Source organism: Solanum verrucosum, unplaced genomic scaffold, assembly GCF_900185275.1.
Source record: "Solanum verrucosum unplaced genomic scaffold, falcon-dt-bn FXZP01000258.1, whole genome shotgun sequence".
NCBI classification, from domain to species: domain Eukaryota; kingdom Viridiplantae; phylum Streptophyta; class Magnoliopsida; order Solanales; family Solanaceae; genus Solanum; species Solanum verrucosum.
The window spans coordinates 203,176-214,105 of record NW_026019974.1 but is presented as its reverse complement, the minus strand read 5'-3'; the positions used below and the strand labels follow the sequence as shown (position 1 = coordinate 214,105).

Genomic DNA, 10,930 nt, shown 5'->3' with positions numbered 1-10,930 from the left:
TTGTGCAACCAACAAATACACTTATAATTATATTGTAATTATATTATGACAAATAAACATGTGTACGCAATATAATGCATGACTAAGATATGTAATAAATACCTTAATAACTACATTTAAAAATAGATAATTGGGAGAACCCACTTAAAAATCTAGTCAAATTACTTAAAAAGACTTTGGTGGATACTGACAAGTGCAATTAATAAGAAAATCCAGTCAAAATTCTGCATATTAATTAAAAAAGATTTTGTGGCAATTAGACTTCTCTCGTTCCCTATATCTAGACACCAAATCTATTTTCTTTTCCTATAAATTTATTTGTGATTGATTTAAGGTTTCACAAAAAAGAGAAAGAGATGTGTGGAACAGATGATTGCGTTGTCAAGTGTTCTTCAGTCCCTTGTGCAAATTCAGAAAATGACCCTAAGGACACTTCCACCATTATTAATCTAGATCAGTGAGTATTCTTTTACAATTTTAATTTATTTTTAGTTAGAATATTTTGTATAAGTTATACGCTTATGGTCTTGGTCAATCCTCGTGATTCAATTTTTTATATATGAAATCACCAATTTCAATTTATTCAATGTTGAGTGATTTATTATGTTTCTAGAGATTAGGTCTACTTTTATAAAAATTGTAGAAAAGTTACAAATTGCTCAATTCTTTGTTGGAATACTAATCTGGGATTTGACTTTTGTCATGTGTGTATAGTGGTGATCAAACAATGTATGAGTCATATTGGAGAAAAAAGGGGAACAAGTGTGACATAACATTCAATGGTGATGATTCATTGAGTTATTTTGCTAATGGTAAGAGCTTGTGTTGGTTCTTGGAGTAAAAACTAGAAGAACAAATTACGAGGCTGAATAATGTAGTGGGAAATGCAATTGTGGATGATCATTATACTATTGTTGGCACTGGATCAAGCCAGCTTATGCAGGCTGCACTTTATGCTCTTTCTCCTACTGATCAACTTGAGCCAATCAGTGTAGTTTCAGCTACACCTTTTTATTCGGTACGCGTTTATACGATATACTTTTTTTTTATTTAAATTGAGATATATGTCCTAGCCTATGGTTTATAAAATTAGTGGTCTAAAATTAAAAGTTATTAAAAGGGGCTATATATTAAGGTTTTAAGACTCAACAAAGTTAATGATTCCTTTTGACTATAGATATTATTTTAATATATCTAATGTTGATTAATCTCTAATTAACCTATTAAAAGTCAATGAAACATTGTTGGTTACTTACATGTTTAATATTGTTTCACTCATATTAACATACCATGTTTCTCATTGAGACAATGTTGGTTACTTACAATGTATCCTAAGAAACATATATATAAGAACATGGTTCATGAAAAGATTTGCAATACATGTTAAAAATATTAGTTATTGTTCTTTATTAATTAGTCACATGGTTCTTGGTACATGTTAGATCCATTATTATAACATGAGTCATAATTCTTTTTCTGATAATTGCAGTAATCACAAGGCCACACCCTTAAATACTACACAATATATAATTCTTGGAACACATCGTGCGACTTAGTTAGTATACTTAAAAGTGACATTTCTTGATTAATTACTAAGTAATTGTCATTTTGCAGGCGTATCCAGAAGTGACTGATTTTGTGAGGTCAGGACTACACAAATGGGCAGGAGATGCAAGAACTTTTGAGAAAAGTAAAGCTTATATTGAGTTCATTACATCTCCAAATAATCCTGATGGGGTTATTAGAGAGCCTGTAGTTAATGGTGATCAAGGAAAATTAATCTATGATTTAGCTTATTATTGGCCACAGTACACTGCTATTACCATACCTGCAAACCATGATGTTATGCTCTTCACTAATTCCAAATGCACTGGCCATGCTGGTTCCAGAATTGGGTAAATTTTTCAAACATTAATTACAAGTCTAAAGATTACTTAGAGACGATATTATCATTTTTCCTACGCTCCCCTTTCGATATAAACTTTTAGAAGTATACAAATTTCAATTTATCGCTTATTATAATTTGATTTACATGCAGTTGGGCACTTGTAAAGGACAAAGAGGTGGTAAGGAAGATGATAAAGTTCATGGAGATTAGTACAATTGGTGTATCAAAAGAAGCTCAACTTAGAGCTGCTAAGATTCTTGAAGTGATCTCTGATAGCTGTTTGGATCCCAATATGGAAAATTTCTTTGAATATAGTCAGTCTCTTATGACTAACAGGTGGAAGAGGTTAAGACAAGTTTCGGCTAATGAACTTTTTGTCCTCCAGACATACCCTCTTCAATATTGCCTCTTCACAAAAGACTTTTGTGAATCACACCTTGGTAATTACAAAAGATTAAAACGTAACATTTTCTTTTTAGTCAGTTTAAAAAATAACGTAACTTCACAAAAAATTACAATGTTATGTCACGTTTGAGATTATAAGCTATGATATTATCAATATATATTTGAAAAAAGTTTTCTTTTCTTTTGAAATTCATATTGTTTTTTGAAACAACATTTGCATGGCTAATTTGCAAAGCAGTTGAAGAGGAAGATTGTGAAAAGCTTCTTAAAGAACACAAGATTCATACACGAAGTGGAGGAAGATTTGGAAGTGATTCAAGAAGTGTTAGGATAAGTATGCTGAGTAGAGATGAAGACTTCAACATTTTTCTAGAGAAGCTTATGGCTATTCAAGGACCTACAAATGGAAATTATGACATTTATGCATCAAATATTACATAGTTAAATTTATATAATATCAGTTTTTATCAAAATATTCTAGCTATAAGTGGGTAATAGTTAGACTCTATATTGTGATTTTCTTTTTGCAGCAATGAACCTTTGATTTTGGATAGAATATTTTCTTGAATTGATAGAACTTGGTTGATTAATGCCAAAAAGAGTTTTCAAAATAGAAAAGGGTCGATAATAGTATTTTTTTGGTCTCATGTTCTTTTGATCTTTATAATATTAGATTGAGAAATATCTAATTTTCAATTAATTTAAGTGTGTTGAAGTAGGATATATTTGGATTATATTATTTTTAGAATTGTGTTATTGTCAAATATGAAGTAAAAATATAAACATAACATGATATATTGATAATTAAGTAATATAACTAATTAAAAATTAAATGTATATAATCAAATATCATAAGGAAGGATCAAAAGTAAAATCAATTTATTACTAATAATATAGGAGAAATAATAAAACTAAAACTATGGGTGTGAACAAAATTTTCAAACGCTCACTTTAGTGGAGGACATTAAATGTGCAACAGAATATTGATCAATGAATCACATGGTGTATATATATAATAAAAGAAAACCTAGTAAATTTCTCCACATTATGATAATGCAGATGGAGATACATCGTATTTTGCTGGTGCAGAGAAGAAGGATGATAAGGTTCATGTGCCTGATTTGGGGTCGCTAACTAGCGTATATGACAGGTGGGTGCATGCAGCTTATGTTGTTTGGATGCTTCAAAAATGGCAATGGGTGTTTGTAGGATTCTCCAAAAAATAATTTATTTTTGGAGAGTTTGGCACCGATGCGACATTGTAAGTGAAGAGTATGTGCAGCTTAGGATGCTACCTGAAATGCTTGTCATTTATATTGTTTTTGGCATGTTGTTGTTCTTGTGTTTTGGCTGCAAAATTTGATGGAATTTAGGTTTTAGGGCTCTGAGCTGTTTTATTATTTGAAAGCAGGGTAGGTTTACTATGCGGAATGTTAGTGTAATATATACCACAAATACAAAATATTATAGTTAAATAAAATGACAAAAATGAATAAATAAATCTTTAGGCTGAGGTGCGGATATCTTGCTCTCTTTAAGGAGAATCAAGCCCACTGCGGCATAATCTACACCGATCCAAAAGTATCACTCTTGGCTTGTCCCCTCCAGAATACAACAACCCAACAATGTGTACAACTCAAGTAACTCTGGATTAGTTAAAGAGTCCAAAGCTCCACAAAAGAACACCTTCCTCGGCATATAAATATTCTCTTTTGTATATAGTAAATATACTTGAAGACTTAGAGTATTCTTCTTTGTCTCAACTGACTCTTTCACTACTACACAATAAACTATTATTTCACACTTCTCATCTTTTTTGACTGACACTCTATCTCATATTTCTTGGGATACTTCACAAAGAAGAAACACCACTATTTATAGGTGAAGAAGTCTTCCATATAATCAATGGGTAGAATGAGGGGTAGCAATGTGGGTAGATAAATGTGATAGATGTTACATAAGTTACAAGACACTAATGGTCATATGAGTTACAAGAAAACAAGAACTACTGGTCATATAAGTTAGAAGAACCTAACATATGCACTTAATATTTTAATAATAAAATTCATATACACCAACATTCCCCAGCTCATTTTAATATTAAAATAAGAGAGTTCACCAATTTAGTTGAACGTAGACTATTATGCATAATGAAAGTGTGCTCTGTATTGAACCTTCACTTAGTAAAATAATAACCTTTACTCCAGAGTCAATAGTGGTCTCGGACTTGAACTATGACTACTTACGGAAATAAAATATCATTGATTACACACAATAATCAAGGTGTTGAAATAAGCTTTCTTAGCCAACACATTACATCCTTGTGCTATCCCGGTTTTCATAAGTGTTTTTGAGAACAAACTCATTTTCATAGAAAGCGGCCTACTTTCACACTCACATAGATGAAATCTGTCAAGGATGCTCCTATAATTTGACATCCCACTCATACGAGATACAAACTTTCATTAAAATTTCAAGACTCAACCTCCACAAATCATTATAGGATAAATGCACTCACATCATAGGGAATGAATAAAATTAAGAAAAGTGCATTTCACAACAAGTCATCATATGATTTGTTCTTCCCATTGAACTTGGTTATAGGATCTTTAGTCCCAGGTTGAGTTTCCTAAAATATAACTCATAATTTTTTAGCTTCAACTCCCCCCCCCCTCGACGTGCTTCAGACTCTTTATCTTGTCAAGGCCTTAGTTTATCAAATCTGCAAGATTATCACATATTTGAACACAATTAATATGATGGCATACCAGTGATCAATATTGTTGTTCATCTTGTATTCCTAAAATACTTAGAACAAAACTTTGAAGAACTTGGTAAGAAACAACAAAGTTAAAAGAGTATTTTCAAACTAGAAAAATAAAACTAGTAGAGAAAATAGAATCAGAAACAGATTAGAAACAATACAAAAATATTTTTCTCAAAGAGAGAAAATTGAACCCACTGAATGCACAGTGACCCCTTAAGGAAATTATTCCCCTAGAGTACCCGAGGTTAATGGAATATATCCTCCCAGGATAGAACGATCTTAATCATCAATGTATCGGTACCTAAAACAACGGTGTCAGCAAACCACTCAACGGCAGTAAAGTACACTTGAATACTAAATTTAGTAGTAGTAGAAGTAGTCCAGAAAAATTCGTATTTCATAAAATAAGAGGACATCGCTCAATTTATAGAAAACAAAGGGTAGTGTGAAAAGGTTCTGATTGTGCCTTACTGTGAAAAGGTTCTTATTGTGAAAAGAAAATTCCTCAATTTGTAGAAAACAAAGGGAGCTAGTTTTCAATAAAGAATAAATGCTTTCACAATTAAGCAAGAAAGGAATCACTAATTTTCAGAAGAGCTTCTGCGCTAGTTTTTGAGTAATTATCTCAAACCACAGAGTTATGTATTAAACATATGAGCTAGTATATTTTGAGAGTAGTATTGACCACCGATATAGGGAATAGTTCAGACAACTCCTAGCCCCCATAAAACCATATAGCCACCATAGGTAGAAAAGGGTCATACTCTTTAGATGATTCCTCAGTGCTTTTTAGCATAGACTAGTGTATCCACTTAGTAGTCAGGTTCTATACCCTCGATAAGGTATAGGACGACCCTGGCAGCATGAGGCAAAATGATATATCATCACAATAGTTCTAAAGTGATAGTTGTCAGTTACAAAAACTCCCACAACAGTATATTGTATTCTTATATACACAAAAGTAAATTATATTTTTATATACATTCTAGAGTTCATATTGTATCTTTGCATACATACAAAGTTATTATGGTATTTCTAAATACACAGAATTTTTATCCATGTTTTTAAAGCTTTTCTTTATACTACTTTATATTGAAATGAGTTCAGTTGAGTTCAGTTGAGACCAGGTTTGTTCTTTCAGTTCCTTTAAAGCTTATATCTTGTTTTAGTATTCCCCTCGCATGATCATACATTCAATGTACTGATGTCATTTGGCCTGCATATTTTAATGATGAAGATACAAGTAACCAGGATAAACATCCAGTTCATCGTTGATTCTAGTTGACCTCCAGAGTTTGTTGGTGAGACTTCTTGTTTGTAGAGGATCCCTTTTTATTACTTTACAGTATTTTAGTTCAATAGGATGTTGTGGGTCTTGTCCCGACATCCATCTCAGTTTTAGAGGCTTCATAGATAGACAGTTAGTTAGTACTCTTGTTACTATTTTGTTATTGGCTTATGTTTTGAGACTTGAAATGCCATCTTGGATAGTTTGAATGTTTCTTTTAAGACATTCTAAGTTTATGTCATAAGTTCCTTATTTGAGGCAATTTCTTGTTTTTAAGTCTTCCGCTGAGTAGTAAGCCAATCCAAGGGTTCGCGTTGGACTAGCAACGGTTCTCGAGTGCCAGTCCTGCCCAAGGTGTAGGCTCAGGGTGTAACAAACTTTGTCTAGTTTTTGAGTCATTATCTCAAACCACAGAGTTATGTTTTTAAACATATGAGCAAGTATATTTTGGGAGTAGTATTGAGCATCGATATGGGAGAGAGTTTAGACAACTCCCAGCCCCATAAACCATGTACCCACCATAGGTAGAAAAGGGTCATACTTTTTATATGATTCCCTAGTGATTTTTAGCATACACTAGTGGATCCACTTAGTAGTCAGGTTCTATACCCTCGGCAAGGTATAGGGCGGCCCTGACAGCGTGAGGCAAAACTTTGTATAATCATACTAGCTCTTAAGTGATGGTTGTCGGTTAAACAAACTCCCACAAGGGTATTTTGTATTCTTATATACACAGAAGTAAATAGTATTTTTACATACATTCCAAAGTTCATATTATATGTTTGCATACATACAGAGTTATTATGGTATTTCTAAATACACAGAGTTGTTATCCATGTTTTTAAAGAATTTCTTTATACTGCTTTATATTGAAATGAGTTCAAATGAGTTGAGTTGAGACCTGGTTTGTTCTTTCAGTTCCTTACAAGCTTATGTCTAGTTTTAGTATTCCCCTAGTATGCTTATACATTCAATGTACTGATGCCATTTGTCCTGCATCTTTTAATGATGCAGATACAGGTAACCACGATCAACATCCACCGCATCGTTGATTCTAGTTGAGCTCTAGAGTTTGTTGGTGAGCCTCATTCCTTCCGGAGGATCCCTTTTTATTGCTTTTCCGTATTTTAGTTCATTAGGACGTCGTGGGTCTTGTCCCGACATCCATCTCAGTTTTAGAGGCTTTATAGATAAATAGTTAGTTAGTTCTCTTGTCACTAGTTTGCTATTGTCTTATGTTTTGACACTTGAGATGCCATCTTGACTAGTTTAAATATTTCTTTTAAGACATTCTAAGTTTATTTCATAAGTTCCTTATTTGAGACTATTTCTTGTGTTTAAGTCTTCCGCTGAGTAATAAGCCAAGCCAAGGGTTCGCTTGGGGCCAATGATTGTTCTCGAGTGCCAGTCCTACCCAAGTTGTAAGCTCGGGGCGTGACAAACATGGTATCAGAGCACACACTAAGAATCTATGAAGCCGTGTCTGTACAGTCCTAGTTATCGGTGTGAAGCGCGCCACATCTATAATTAGTAGGATGCGACACTTAGGAATTATTTCACTTATTTTATACTCATTTCGTGTGATAGAGTTTATCTGAAAAAAGTTTCTTCTAACTCGTGCTTGCGCGTGTCGTTTAGATAATGCGTCCACGAAGAGCTGTCAGAGGTCATCCCACTCGAAGGAATGTTGAACCACAGGAGCAAGGGGTACCTAATGCACCAGAAGTGCAATCTCAAGGAAAGGTCACCAATACTGAATTTCGTGAAGCTATCCAGATGCTAAGTCAAGTTATGACCAATCAAGTTGGACAGAGATAGAATCGACATGAAGGGGCTGATACTTAAATGATCCATGAGCTCTTAAGGATTAATCCGCCAAGCTTCACAGGTTCAAGTGTTACTGAGGATCGAAATTTTTTTGTTGAAGAGCTTCAGAAGGTTTTTGAGATTGTGCATGGTGCTGGTACTGAGAGGCTAGAAGTAGTTGCATACCGAATGAAGGGTGTCGCTAGAATCTGGTTTGATCAATCGAAGAAGAATCGAGTTGAGGGAGCACCACCTGTGAGTTAGGCTTATTTTGATGAGGCCTTCTTGAGGCATTTCTTCCCCCGAGAACTGAGAGAAGCAAAGGTACGAGAGTCCCTCACTCTTAAGCAGGATTCTTTGAGCGTTCATGAGTACAGTCTGAAGTTCACAGAACTTTCCCCATATCTTCCTGAGATGGTTGTTGACATGAGGAGCAAAATGAGTTTATTCGTTGCTGGGTTATCTCGCCTATAAAGCAAGGAAGGCAAGACAACTATGCTGATAGGGGATATGGACATAGAGAGGCTAATGATCCATGTGCAACAAGTTGATGACGAAAAGTTGATGGATAAAGAAGAGTTTAAGAATAAGAGGGCTAAGCCATCAGGGAATGAGTCCAGTAGCAAAATGATAATGCGAACCGGTCTACCTTCCAATAGAAACAAAAGGGACATGCTCCATCATGTGCTAGTGTACCTGCTCCTTAGAACAATAGTGAGTACAATAGTTAGAATTTCAGAGCTAAACCTTCCTATTCTCAGGGTAGTATCGCATAAGAGGGTAGTAAGCCTTCTACATGTGCTAAGTGTGGTAGGAACCACTGAGGGATGTGTCATGATGGCTCTACTGGTTGCTTCAAGTGTGGCCAAAATGGTCATTTTATGCGAGATTGTCCAAAGAATAAGCAGGGTAATAGTAATGGGAGTAATAGAGCCAAGTCTTCTTTAGTTGCTCCACCAGACAGAGTTGCATCAAAAGGAGGTACTTTAGGGGCATGCGGAGGAGGAAACCGTCTTTATGCTATCACTAGTCGCCAAGAGCAAGAAGATTCACCAGATGTTGTCACTGGTATGATCCAAGTCTTTAAATTTAATGTTTATGCTTTGCTAGACCCAGGGGCGAGTTTATCCTTTGTAACTCCTTATGTTGCGATAAATTTTGATATTCTATTGAGAAACTTAGTAAGCCCTTCAGTTTTCCTACACTTGTTGGTGAGTCTATTCTAGCAGAGAGAGTCTATCAGGATTGTACCATTTTTATCAATCACAAGAGCACCATGGCTGATTTAGCTGAGTTAGACATAGTAGATTTTGTTGTTATTCTTGGTATAGACTAGCTCCATGCCTGTTATGCCTCAGTTGATTGTAGAACTCGAGTTGTCAAGTTCAGTTTCCAAATGAGCAAGTCTTAGAGTGGAAAAGTAGTTTAGCAGTGCCTAAGGGTTATTTTATTTCGTACCTTAAGGTAAGAACGTTAGTTTCCAAGGGGTGTGTCTGTCACTTAGTCTGAGTTAATGAATGTCGAGTTGAGATACCTCATATTAAGTCAGTTTCAGTAGTAAAAGAGTTTCTAGAAGTCTTACTAATGATCTTCCCGGAGTCCCTCCTGAGAGAGAAATAGACTTCGGTATAGATATTCTTCCCGATAATTATCCTATATCTATTTCTCCATATAGAATGGCACTAGAAGAGTTGAAAGAGTTAAACGAGCAGTTGAAAGACCTCCTAGAGAAAGGTTTCATTCGATAGGGTGTAACTACTCAGAAAATGATAGGTTAAACTAGTGCCTAAAAGTGGGGTTAATTTCGTGAGTTAAGGGCAAGGGCTAAGGGTTTTGGGTGTAGGCCATGGTTTGGGAACCTAGGCTACCTAAAACTAGTCCTAGCTACTGCCTCCCTAGACCACGAGGGTCTTCACGACCAGTGGTGGCCACCATGAGCAGTGGTGCCACCCGTGGTGGCAAGGAAGCATGCTCAAGTTTGGTACCAAGCCAAGGCACCCCTTCACGATCCACTTCACGACTCATGGTCATAACCACGGGCCGTGGGATGGCTCGTAGGGTTGCCTTAGCTTGGTGGGAAATGTTGCAAGTTGAGGGAACTACTGTCCCAAAGTTCATGGGCACCACCACGAGTCGTGGTTCCCAAGACGGTCCATGAAAGTGAACTTGGATTTCACTTAGGCTCAAGGGAGGCAAGGCAACTTTGCCTAGGTTCTGCCCCATGACCACGAGCTTTACCACGACTCGTGGTGTGAACCACAGATCGTGGGAGCTTTCATGAACTTCCCTTGGCCTTGGAGGGCTTGGGAATGATGGGAGGGACACTGCCTCAAGGACCACAGGCACCACCACAAGCCATGGTGCCCCTCACGTCCAGTTTAGTTAGGCGTGGTCCCTGACGGGCTGCCTCAAGTTGGGGGTTTTCGGTAATTTTGTTTTAATGTTTTATTATGTGGGGTTGATTTTAAATGGTTTATATGATAAATATATATGGTTTTAAGTCTTTTAAACTAGTCATTCTCTCATTTTTCCTAAATCAAATCCCAAAGTTCTCTCTCTCTATAGCTCTCTCTATTCCTAGTTTATGCCTTTATGAAGTGGGTAGCTTGATAATGCGCAATATGAATAGAACTTGTTTAAATGTCTTTAGATTGTTGAAGTATGTCATTACCCATGCTTATTTTAGGTGTATTGTTGGTATATTGGTATGTGAGGTTTATGGCCTTAAGGGAAAGATATGAGAAGCTACTTGTTGATTTAGCATTGTTAACTTGAT

The 10,930-nt window shown here is 35.7% G+C and overlaps 2 pseudogenes; both read left to right on the top strand.

Moving 5' to 3' along the window:
• The first annotated feature begins 356 nt into the window (after window positions 1-356).
• On the top strand, window positions 357-2,734 carry LOC125817299 (L-tryptophan--pyruvate aminotransferase 1-like; annotated as a pseudogene).
• A 478-nt stretch (window positions 2,735-3,212) lies between these two features.
• LOC125817298 (uncharacterized) overlaps window positions 3,213-10,930 on the top strand; it is a 28,195-nt pseudogene continuing 20,477 nt past the window's right edge.